Source organism: Schistocerca piceifrons, chromosome 6, assembly GCF_021461385.2.
Source record: "Schistocerca piceifrons isolate TAMUIC-IGC-003096 chromosome 6, iqSchPice1.1, whole genome shotgun sequence".
NCBI classification, from domain to species: Eukaryota; Metazoa; Arthropoda; class Insecta; order Orthoptera; family Acrididae; genus Schistocerca; species Schistocerca piceifrons.
Window position 1 is genome coordinate 170154187 of NC_060143.1, and position 13391 is coordinate 170167577.

General features: G+C 47.6%; 1 protein-coding gene across 2 annotated transcripts in view; it reads right to left on the minus strand.

Annotated features, from left to right (window-relative positions):
- The window catches only part of LOC124802912 (vacuolar protein sorting-associated protein 16 homolog), a 202616-nt gene that overhangs the window by 157406 nt on the left and 31819 nt on the right, over positions 1 to 13391 (minus strand). The gene's annotated exons all lie outside the window — the stretch shown is intronic.

The following is a 13391-nucleotide window of genomic DNA, read 5'->3' on the forward strand; positions in this document are numbered from 1 at the left end:
CAGCAGACATAAAATGGACCACTACAGCAAGCGTAGTATGTGCCAACATTCAAACGGCACACTTGCAACTACTCAAGATGGTTGCTTGGAGCAGCCTGTCCATCAACCACCACCCACCAGGTCCACCACGTGTGCACAGCACTACACCAGCGACACCTGACATGGATAGCATCTTTGTAAGGGCATGCACAGACCTCCACGGGCATCAGTTTGAGATGTGTAAACTACTTTCTTGTATTCTTGTTGACTTCACTCCATGACCCAATAAATTGTATCTCTTTTACAACTGCATATTTCCTCATGTTTCAACTTAGAGCATAAATGTCAATCTCAAGGGTTGAAACTTTCATGTCCTACAGATTCTGTAGTTTTTCTGTCATACGGCTCTTCCATGGAGGCTTTACTCCAGTCATATCTGCAACAACAGCACGCAAGCAAGCACACACAGCTGTGTTGAAATGGTTGTTGACAACACTGACCCAGGCTCACCTGCCGCTGTCCCCCCAAGATGAATCCATGGAAGCATGGGGCATTTACAAGAAGCAGCTTCATGAACATTTCATGGTGTTCTGGGGGCCAACGCAGAGGACTGTAAGGCTCTTTTCTTATCGTGAAACCTCCATTTATATATCATTCACTGTGCCAATTAGTTTCTCCACAAGAACCAATGTCAGTTTACGACATGTCTAGTTTACTCTCCTCCTATCGCCAAAAGCATACACTTATGTGTATTGAATTCTACCAATGTCACTAACTGTCGCAGCAGTCACATCAGGCTTGAACAGTCGAGCTCCACAGCCTCACTTGAAAGTGTTGGTTGGTCACAGCTAACTCTCAGGAGTCTTATGTGGACACCATGGTCAGAGATGCAATCATCTGTTCCACCACAGTTAAGGAGATGTGTCAACATGTCATTCAATTTGAGGACCCTAAATATGAAAAGATTTTGAAATGAATACTGTGCACAGTCGTCTGAGGACTCCCACGACACGGGCCACCAACTAGAGGCCTGGACTGATGTCACCACTGTTGACAGTATGCAGCCCCGGCAAATGGAGCCTAGTGTGCTGGGGGAAAGAAGACGTAGCTGCAGTACAAACAAGCCACTGGGCTGACATTGACAAACATGTTGTCAGAAGCAAGAACAGTGAACACCATTTTCTTTGTGAACCTCGTTTCATACAGCACAAGTGGGCAACCTGTGCCATGCGGAGAGCCTCTCACCATAAACGTTAAAAAGAAAAACAAAAGAAAGAAAGAAAAATTCACACAGCAGAGGTATGCCTATCTCTAAACCCTATCCCCTCAGGAGTCATTGCAGGAATCGATGTATGTTGATATTCATAACATTCCGTCAATGTGTTTGCCACATTCTGCAAGCTAGAACCAACTTTTCATGGAAGTGTGAGTGGTGGATCCAATGGCCTTGCTGCAGTGGTAACACTGCTTCCCGTCAAATCACTGAAGTTAAGTGCTGTCGGCCTGAGCTAGCACTTGCATGGGTGACCATCTGGTTTGCCGAGCACTGTTGGCAAGCGGGGAGCACTTAGCCCTTGTGAGGCAAACTGAGGAGCTACTTGATTAAGAAGTAGTGGCTCCAGTCTCGGAAACTGACATACGGCTGGGAGAGCGGTGTGATGACCACATGCCCCTCCATATCCGCATCCAGTGACACCTATGGACTCCGCATCCAGTGACGCATATGGACTGAGGATGACATGGCGGCTAGTCAGTACTATGGGGTCTTCATGGCCTGTTCGGGTTATAGATCAGCCATTAATCCTGGAAGTTGACATAGGGGCCATGGTGTACTACTCAACTCTCAGAATTATATCACATTATGGTTCCCATCATTGGCACGTGTTGAGTGTCAACTGGTAAGTGATAACAAACAACAGATTCCTATTCTTGGCCACTTTATGACCAACACAGTTTACAGGTCAGTTGTACTTTCTGTTACTTAATTTGTGGTTAACCAAACTGCTAGGTCATCGGTCCCTCATTCCAATTAAAATAATTCCACAAGGATGGGAGTAAAATAATCAAGACATACAAAACACAGCTGGAAGAAAGAAGAAAACCACAAGAATGACAGAAGGGCAAACAAACACTAAAATGTACAAAATCGGACAAGAAAACCACAGAGAGATGCAAGAAACATGTAGAAGAGATCAAAACAAGAGAGTAGATTACCATGGCTGGCTGACCATGAGAATAAAAAGGAGAAGCCCCCCACTCTGCAACACATTAAAACCTCCATCTCAAAAGCACTAGGGTGGAGGCCACAGAGGGACAAAAGACATGCACTAAAACTTAGATCAAATGATAAAACCCATCCTCACGAATACAACATAAAACTAAAGCTGCTGTTGACGCATTGTCACTCAACACTGAAGGTAGGGTGCTGGGAAAGTTAAAAATACGCCACAGAGCAGTTAAATGTGGGCAGATCAGCAAGAGGTGGACAACTGTCATTGGTAAGCCCCAGCGACACTGAGGTGGGTCCTCGCGATGGAGGAGGTAACCATGCGTTAGCCACATATGGCCAATGCGGAGTCAGCAGAGGACAACTGATTCCCTGCAAGAGGACCGCACGGAAGACTTCCACACACTCATAGTCTCCTTGATGACACACGGGTTGTTGTGCATACTGTTATGCCAGTTCGTCTCCCAAAGCCAAAAAATTCTGCTGTGTACGACAGAACACAGGTCAGTTTCGGAGATGCCCATCTCCAGAAGCGGTTTCAGTGTAGTCTGTTTGGCCAGCCTGTCCGCAAGTTCGTTGCCTGGGATTCCGACATGTCCTGGGGTCCACACAAATACCGCTGAACAACAGGACCATTCCAGGGCATAGATGGATTCCTGAATGGACGCTACCAAAGGATGGCGAGGGTAGCACTTGATAGCTTGTAGGCTGCTTAAGGAACCAGTACACAGGAGAAATGACTCACCAGGGCATGAGCAGATGTGCTCAAGAGCACGAGATATGGCCGCCAGCTCTGCAGTGAAAACACTGCAGCCATCTGGTAAGGAGTGCTGTTCAGTATGTCCTCCATAAACATGCGCAAAGCCTATGTGACCATCAGCCATCGAGCCATCAGTGTAAACCACTTCGTGGTCCTGGTACATGTCGAGAATTGAGAGGAAGTGATAGCGGAGAGCCACAGGGTTAACGGAGTCCTTAGGGCCATGTAAAAGGTCCAGAAGAATCTGCAGCATAGGTGTACACCATAGAGGTGTACATGAATGGACCTCGAGGAGAGGTGGTAATGGGAAGGACTCCAGTTCATACAGAAGGGACTGGACGCTAACTGCAATCGTAAGCCCTGACCTGGGCCGTCGATGCGGGAGATGAACCGCCGTGGTTGGGAAAAGGAGACTGTAATTCGGATGTGCAGGAGAACTACGAACGTGTGTGACGTGAATGGCAAGCAGTTGTGCACACCTAACCTCCAATGGAGGGACTTCGGCATCCACCAGGACTCTGGTCACCGGATTCATTCTAAAAGCTCCCGTCACCAGGTGAATGCCACTGTGGTGCACTGGGTTGAATAAATGCAATGTTGAGGGCACTGCCAACCATAAACCAGACTCCCGTAGTCAAGGCGGGATTGAACACAGGCTCTGTAGAGCTGCAGCAGCGTAGAGGGATCTGCACCCCAGTTGGTGTTGCTCAGGCAGCAGAGGGTGTTGAGGTGCTGCCAGCACTTCTGCTTAAGCTGACGAAGGTGAGGTAGCCAAGTCAATCGGGTGTCGGAAACCAGTCGTAAGAATCAATACATCTCCACTACAGAGAGTGGATCGTCATTAAGGTAAAATTCTGGTTATGTATGAACGGAGCAATGCCGAGAGAAGTGCATGACACTTGACTTCACTGCTGAAAACTGGAACTGCGGGCTAGAGCCAATGACTGCACCTTGTGAATGGCTCCCTGTAGGCGCCACTCAGCAACACTGAGGCGCAGTACGAAATACAGAAGTCATCCGCATACAGAGAAGGTGAGACCGGCGGCCCTACAGCTGCTGCTAGACCATTAACAGCAACTAAAAAAACTCAATACAGAGCCCGGTGGAACGCCATTCTCCTGAATATGGGGGGAACTATGGGAGCGACCGACTTGGACATGGAAAGTACGGAGCGAAAGGAAGTTTTGGATAAAAATCGGGAGTGGGCCCTGGAGACCCCACTCATACAATGTGGCAAGGACATGATGTCGCCAGGTCGTGTCATATGCTTTGCATACGTCAAAAAAGAGGGCAACCAGATGTTGGCGTCTGGAAAAGGCTGTTCAGATGGCAGACTCGAGGGACACAAGATTACCAGTGGTAGAGCGACCCTGGCGGAAACTGCCCAGACATGGAGCCAGTAGGCCCTGTGACTCCAGGACCCAACCCAACCACTGACACAATGTAAGTTGTAGCAGTTTACAAAGAAAGTTGACAAGGCCAATCGGCCAGTAGCTATCCATACCAAGCGGGTTTTGACCGGCTTTGAGCATCGGAATGATAGTGCTCTCCTGCCATTGCAATGGAAAGACACCATCGCATCAGATCTGGTTGAAGATGACGAGAAGATGCCACTTGTAGTCAGATGAGAGATGTTTAATCATCTGATTGTGGATCCGATCTGGCCTAGGAGCTATGTTGAGGCAATGTGCAAGGGTGCTGAGGAGTTTCCACTCTGTAAATGGGATGTTATAGGGGTCACTGTGGCATGTAGTGAAATGTTAATGCCAGGGACACATGTTGAGGTCTGGTACCCAAAAAGACACCTGATCTTCATCCAGACTTGGGAAGGTGATGTATGGCACCCAAATGGTCGACACGTACCTCTCCCAACACTCCTGTTTTCGTCTGGCGAACGCAGGAACGAAGCCACTTAAAGGCTATTATGTGCTCTAGGGAAAGGTGCTGCTTATGTCACTGTAGAGTTCGCCGATGCACTGTAATTGCCTCAGCGACTTACAGTGACCACCAAGGGACTGTCTTTCGCGACAACCACCCTAAAAAACGAGGGATCACATTTTCCGCCACAGATATGATTGTAGTGACCTGCTCTACAACAACATTGATGGCACCATGTGAGGGAGATTCAGCAGTGACAGCAGAGGTGAAGACCTTGTTTAAAGTGCATCTGGGTAGGCGTCCATGGGCATGATGCCGGGGGAGTGACAGGAAGATGGCGAAGTGGTCACTACCACACAGGTTGTCATGTGCTCTCCAGTGGATAGACAGAAGGCCAGGATTGCAAACCGAGAGATCAATGGCTGAATATGTGCCATGCGCCACACTGAGATACATGTGGGCACCTGTATTTAAGATGCAGAGGCTGATTTGTGATACTAAATTTTCGACCTCCCTACCTCAGCCAGTAAGCATGGCGCCACCCCACAAGGGGTTATGCGCATTAAAATCTCCCAAAAGTAGGAAAGGTTTACGGAGTTGATCAATCAGTGCAGCAAATACATTCAGGGGTACTGGAGGACAATATACATTGCAGACAGTTATTTCCTGTGTCATCCTTATCCTGACAGCCACAACTTCAAGAAGGGTTTGAAGGGGCACAGGTTCACTACATACTGAGTTCAGGACACAGACACAACTCCACCTGACACTTTATTATAGTCACTACGGTTCCTGTAATACCCCTTACAGCCACGGAGGGCAGGGGGTTCACATTGTCGGTAACCAGGTTTCCTGGAGGGCAATGCAGAAAGCATGTGTAAAGCTTAACAGTTGCCGTAGCTCAGCCAGGTGGTGGAAAAAACCGTCGTAATTCCACTGCAGGATTACATGATCATGAGACTGGGAAGGCATGAAACACTAAGTGGCAGTCTATGTCTCAGGGTCACCTGATGCAGATGAGTAACTGTGCGATCAACATCCATTGTGTCTGAGGGCCCAGCAAGATCTAGGTCCTCAGCGAATGCCAGAATCTCCACCTCATCCTCAGACACAGAGCTTGTAGGTAGTGGTGGTGTGGGTGCCACTGCAGTGCCTTGGTTCTTGGGGGTCTATTTCTGTTTAGGTTTCTGTTGCTGCTCCTTAGGTTTGTCTGGCTGGGAGGGCTTCACTGATCCAGTCTCAGGGACTGAGGAGGACCGTGAAGCCCTATGACCAGCTACCTGTGGTTGCTGCGGCCACTGGTAGGAACCTGGGAAGGGAGTAGCCCAAGGGATCCCTTCCTGGTGAGAGGAGCCGAAAAAGAGTTACGCTTCTCCAGCTGAGAAGTGAGGGAGTGAGGACTGACGTCCCCGATGGTTGAGGGGGAGGAGGCGTTGCTCCTGGCTCCTGAAATAGGTTGTGCATGAGCAACAGCGAGAGAAGTGCCCCCACCATCAAGGGGGCAGGTGGAGTCTGACGGCTCAGAGCCAACTGTGCACGGCAGAATGGAAGATGGTAGAACCATTGTTGTAGCAGTGACGTAGGTTGACGTCATATGGACAGGACGTAACATCTCATATTTTCTCAGAGCCTCAGTGTAGGTCAGTCGGTCCAGGTTCTTGTATTCCATTATTTTTCTTTCTTTCTGGAGAATCCTGCAGTCTGGCAAGCAAGGCGAATGGTGCTCTCCACAGTTTACACAGGTGGGAGGTGGGGCACAGGGAATATTGGGATGTGAAGGACATCCACAATCCCAACAGGTGACACGAAGTACAGCAGAAAGACATATGGCTGAACTTCCAGTACTTAAAGCACTGCATAGGGGGAGGGATATATGGCTTTACGTCACAGCGGTAGATCATCACCTTGACCTTCTCAGGTCATGTATCACCCTCAAAGGCCAAAAAGAAGGCACCGGTGGACACCTGATTATCCCTCAGACCCCAGTGGACGCGCCGGATGAAATGGACACCTTGCCGCTCTAAACTGGCGTGCAGCTCATCATCAGACTGCAAAAGGAGGTCCCTGTGAAATATGATATCCTGACCATACTTAAGTTCTTATGGGGTGTGATGGAAACAAAAACACCCCCAGCTTGTCACAGACAAGTAGTGCCCATGACTGGGCAGAGGATGCTGTTTTGATCAAGACCAACCCTGACTGCAGTTTGGACAAGCCCTCCACCTCCCCAAACTTGTCCTCTGAATGCTCCACAAAAAACTGAGGTTTCATTGAGAAGAAAGATTTCCCATCAACACTCATACATATGAGGTTTGTGGTTGTATTTCTTAGCTTTGAAGTTAGACCTTGATCTCTTAGAGACTGCTGGTGTTTGACCACCAGCAAGAGATGACGTACTACGCTTCATAGCGTGTCATCCGCCATGATGCCATCCACTCCGACCAGGGGCCCTCCCGGGCATCTACTTCTTGGCATATGTGAAGAGTTAATAGTGCAGGCATCAGCAGAGTGATTCCTGTGTGGTCAGGGGGCTACAACCAACAGGGCACCTGGCGGCCCCACCACAACGGACTGGCTACTGTGCTGGATGTCATGCACAAAAGAGTAAAGAAGTCCATTATTGTTGACAGTGCAGAAAGCGATACTGCACAGAGGATGGAGGAAAATGCACCCAGGAGGGTGACCTCACCCAACAGCTGGAGAATGAACAGAAGTGCAGATCCATGTCAACGAAGGACGCGAGAGGTCTCAGCTCACGATGGACACTACACACTATGTAAGGTGTCCTCCCCCAATTAGCTTGCTCTTCGGGAAAATTTTGAAAAATGGAGGTCAAACGCTAAAGGGGACCATCACATAAAGGCTGAAATGTGTGAGACTCCTTTTAGTTGCCTCTTACGACAGGCAGGAATACCTCGGGCCTATTCTAATCCCCGGACCCACAAGGGGGAACTGTTCTATTTTCAACTGGATACAGAGAGGTGAGGCACACCATGGATGGCTCCCCCTTCACTAGTTCCTGTATTTTCTCTGCTGTGGTGGTGGGTCCAGTGCTCCCACAGGTCATACGGACTACACCAGGCTGGGCATTGGACCCACTTTGGCATTTTTTTGCATTGTGCCATCACCTCTTCCTCTTGGATGGTATTATTCGCATATCAATGGAAGAGTATACTCCCTGCATCATAGTTCCAGTGAGTCTGCAGTGGGAGGTCCTCTACTTCATTAGGGTCACAGGAGGGGGAGATCTCTTGCACAAAACCATTGGTGCACTGCCATATGTTTTGACCAGGCATTGACTGGGAGGTGTAACTCCTCATCATGGCTGCTGCCAATGTTCAGGTCAGCTGATGGTGCCGTGCACGATTTTTTCGCAATGACCAGCCCTTACACAGCCTCGGAAAAGAGTCCACATTGATTTCACTGGTCCTTTTTAGACGCTTTTTGATTATTCATGACTGGTGCTTTTTCTCATTTTCTTATGCCATTTGTCATCCATCTGCAACAGCAGAAGTGACTGGCAAGCCCCTGTCACCTAGATATTCTTCACAGAAGGCTTGCTTGCACCCTGGTTTTGAACAATGGGCCTGAGTTCATGGCACAATCTTTCAAGGACTTTTGTATACACAATGACATTTGCTACATTAAGCACCTACCTTCCATCCACAGTTGAATGGTGAGGTGGAACACCTTGTCTGATAGTTTAACATACAAATGTGTGAGTACATGGAAGATTTCTTGACGAAGGGGGTCACACATTTTTTAAGCTCTTACAGAACAATGCCAACTGGGCCCAAGAGTCCTGCCGAGCTACAGCAGGGCTATTAGCCACAGACACTGCTCAATCTCTTGCTGCCAGACAATCCACAAGCACTACAGTTACTGCATCTTCATAGTTCACACCAAAGACTGACTCACGGTACGCCACCAAAACCAGCTGCATCCCAGGATGGACACAGGAACCCCTCCTCGCCCGACACCTCTTCATTAATCCTGGGCACTCCAGGAGTTGAGCAGGCCTGGCTGCACTCCCCTACCCCAGCAGTCGTGGCTTCGTCAGCACTGACAGCAAGTTTGCTTCCTGCAGCAGGTGCCGATGCCTCCCACTGCACTGAGAAAGTGCTGCAATCAGCAAGTACAGAAACGGGATCTCCATCACCAGAGCCTCTCCTCTCCAACCTGCTATCTTCACTGCCCATGCCGGCACCCCTTGTCATGGACTCCAACATCCAAATGGCTCTCGCTCCCATCACTTGTCCTATCCAGTAGTCACACTGGGGTTTACAGGCAGTTAGGAGTGATCCCATCCCACTCATTTTCACACATACATGCTGGTCTGGGCAGATCAGGAACTTCCCACACCTTAGGCTCCCACCCCCCAGCTCTACCACTGTCACCATGGACTTCTCTTCAGTCACAGCACCGTGGACTGCAACATGTAAGTCTTTCTCCCCACACAGGAGGAGTGTAGTAATCAACCTATTGCTACACCTATCACCCACAGCAGACATAATTCGGTCACTACAGTAAGTGTAATGCACGTTGACAGTCAAATGATGCACTCACAACTACTCGAGGTGGCCGCCAGGGGCAGCCTACCCATTGACCACCATTAACAGGTGTGCCGTGCATGTGCAACACTAATACACTGGTGACACCCAATATGGATGATGTGCTCATAAGGGCATGCACAGGCCCCTGAGGCCAGCACGGTCCTTTGAAGCACTCAACTGTTAAATGTGTCTGAGACATGTAAACCACTTTCACTGCATTTTTATTAATGTCACTGTGTGAACCAATAAATTGTATCTCTTTTATGGCAACATGTTTCCTAGTTAGACAGTCACCAATTTAAATTCTTTACGTAGTAGGCCTGACACTTTCAGCAGTACGTATTCAATCTCATTTGTTCCTGTTTAACACTTGTTGGTAAAGTTTGTGCTAAAAGTTTGTGCTGTCTAACAAAGAAGAATAAGGAATTGTTTCATTCAAGCAACAGCCCAATTGCAGTAAACTAGTAAAAATTCAGGAAAACATCATTTTTCTTTCCCTAGACACACGTGATGTATTTTACAGTGATATGTGGACCATCTGCTACAAGAAAATGTGACATGGGAATATTGATATGTTGAAGGGCATATTTTGTCTAATTTGTCTCCTGGACCTAACTGTCTGAGAGGTCATAGTGGTAGCTATGTTAGGATTGTATGAACTTACGTTAACTTGCAAACCACTCTGCCCACAAAACAGCACTATATCACAGCTACATCTTTGCTCTGCAAAAAATAAACTGTGATGCGCGTGACAAAGGGTGTTTCCCATAGTGTCACTTACTAGAGCTTTTTCCCATACATTTGTGTACAAAGCAGAGGACGGATGCTTGCTTAAATGCTTCTGTGCATTGATTAGTTCAGTCTTATATATGCAGCCCTATGGAGGAGATACATAGTTGGTTGTAATATACTCTCAGATTCCACACTTTATGCTGATTCTTGGAACTTTGTAAGTAGGCTTTCGCAGGATAGCTGGCAACTATCTTTGTCTGCCAGCTTAGCTTTTTCAATACCTGCAAGATGCCTTCCCATGCGTCAAACAAACCATTCATGCAGCCCTTCTTTGTACACTGCCTGACAAAAAACAATGATGGTAACTTTTACACATATACTCCATTGGCGGGTATGTAAATGACTGGAGGTGCAACGCTCTGTGATAGATACAGCAGCCACCAGTGCACATTCGCATTTTTACCAGGCCTGATAGGATACATAAGAGGTCTGAATAGCATCAGACGTAGAGCGATAACTGTGAAGGACATGGAGATGCCACATATTTGTGCAAGACAGCATCATAAGTACCTGGCAGAGATTGAAAGGGGCGCCATTGTGGATCCTCATTTGTCCAGCTGGTCAAATAGTATAATATCCAGATCTGTCGGCACGCAGATGCGAAAATGGCTCGATGCTAATTATAAGGAAATGTGAGGGCAGGCAACCATACCTGACCATCACATGTGAAGATTGTAACCCCATCACATCAGTGCTGCCATCCAAGAACAAGTAATGGACTCCCTGCAACATTCTGTATCATCCTGCACAACTGGTGCAAGACTACCAGCAGCTAGACAAGAGAATTACCATTCCATGCATGATTGTGTTTGGAGTGGTGCTGTGATCAGGTGCCATGGGCTGTCAATGAATGGTGCTGCTTTGTGTTCAGCAATGAACCATCGTTCTGCACTACCCTAGAAAACCACGTTTAGTGAGTAGAGTAGCAACCTGGGAAGAGGTGTCTTTCTTCCAATATTTTACAGAACTACGGCTGTGTTAGTCCTGATGGTGTGTGGAGCCATTCATTATGACTACAGGTAAGATATGGTAACGACTGAGGGAATTCTAACTGCACATCGGTATGTCACGGACATGTGTTAACTCACATGTAACAATATTGTGGTGCAATTTTTCAACAGGGCAATGCTCATCCAGGCATAGCACTTGTCTCTATGAACTGATTGATTGATTAATTAATCAACAGGGGTTATGGGACCAAATGGCGAGGCCATCAGTCCCACAGAGGGTCCACTAAAAATGGGTTGATCCAGTCAAGGGAGTCAAATTATAACACAATGAAGTTAAAACACACACAGTAAAAGGCATAAATGTTGAAACCAAATTAAAAAAAAGAAAATGACAGATAAAAAGAGCGGTCTTTCCATGGGGGAGTGGTCATGGAGTCCCAGAGCAAGAAGGCATGAAGAGATGTCCCAACAACAACCATCCTGCCCCTGCTCCAGGAGGAAAGCAAAACCTTTTATCTCGAAATAAAAACTACTTTCATGAAGGAAACTGAGGACCAGTTCAGCCATTTGTGAATCATCTGCTAATATTAAATTTAAGGAATCTGGAAGACTATACTTAGCACGAAGGGCTAAAAGAAGGGGACATTTCACCAACATGTGGGATACTGTCAGTCTGGCTCCACAAACACATTATTGGGGTCGTTCATTACGCAGAAGGAAACAATGGGTGAGCCTAGTATGACCAGTGTGTAAACAGCATAAAACAGTGAACTCCATCTGAGAGGAGCAGAAGGAAAAGTGCCAAATTGCAGTAGACTCCTTGATTGTAAGACATTTATTAATGTGAGCAGTAGAGCACCAGATGTCATTTCAGTTATGGCAGCTGGAATCATGACAGGGAATGGGAGTAAGTATCTGCTTCTCTAGCCAAATGGTCAGCCAGTTCATTCCCCAGGATGCCCATGTGACTTGGGACCAAGAGAAAGACAACTGAGCAGGTGGCATGGCCACGGGCAGAGAGGTCATGGACAGCAGAGACCAAAGGGTGACAAAAGTAGCATTGGTCAATAGCGTGCAGGCTGCTCATTGAGTTGTTACAAATTAAAACATTGTGGAGAGAGGTCTGACGAAAAAACGTAGAAGGCTCTGTGAATGGCCGGGAGCTCTGCTGTAAACACACTACATGATCCCAGCAATAAGTGGTATTCTAAGCCATTAGGAGAAGTGAAAACGTATCCCACCTTATCCACTGTCTTAGAACCATCTGTGTACGAGATGGTGGCACCCTGGAGCTCTGCAAGGATGGCATGTACAAGACCCTGGAATGCCTTAGGGGTGACAGAGACCTTAGGAGCCTGGAATAGGTAGCTCCTAATCCGTGATCTAGGCACCATCCAAGAGGGGGTGTGGAAGGAAATACATGGGGTGCTTTCCAGTGAGTGGAGATGGAGATCCTGACAGAAGGAAGCAAAACGCATTCCATCTGGCAATCCCACACATGGGCGGTTGTCAGCAAAGAGGACAGGGTACACAGGATGGTCAGGGAATTTGCTAATGGCCATTTTGTAAGAAACCAAGAATTGGCTCTGGCATATTTGTGGAGGAGGAATTCCCACCTCTGCGAGGAGACTGTCAACAGGACTAGTGCGAAAGGCACCAATAGCCAGGTGCACCCACAATGGTGAACAGAGTCAAGTATTTGTAGAGTGGAAGGAGCCGCTGAGCCATAAACCCAACTACCAAAATCTAGTCTGGACAAGACTAGAGCATGGTAAAGATGGAGTGATACAGACTGCACCCCAAGATGTTTGGGCCAGGAGGAGGAGAGCTTTAAGCTTCCACATGCATGTAATCTTTAGGTGGTGAATATGGGCAGCCATGTCAGCCCTTTATCAAAAATAACACTCAAGAAACGGAACTGTGCTACAACACTGAGAAGCTGGTCGCCTAAATAGTTCTGGATCAGGGTGCACAGTTGATCAACAACAAAAATGCATAACCTGCATTTCGGAGGGATAAAACTGGAAGCCATGAGAGACGGTCCCTTGCAGAGGCCTGTCAGATAGTGCCTTGGAGCCGGTGCTCACCAGATGCTACCGAGTGGGAGCTGCACCAGATGCAAAAATCGTTGATGTACAATGCCAAGGTAACCACAGGCCCAACAGACGTTACAAGCCCATTGATGGCTATGAGGAAGAGTGTGAAACTTAACATAGAACTCTGTGGAATACCATTCTCCTGAATGAGAGAGG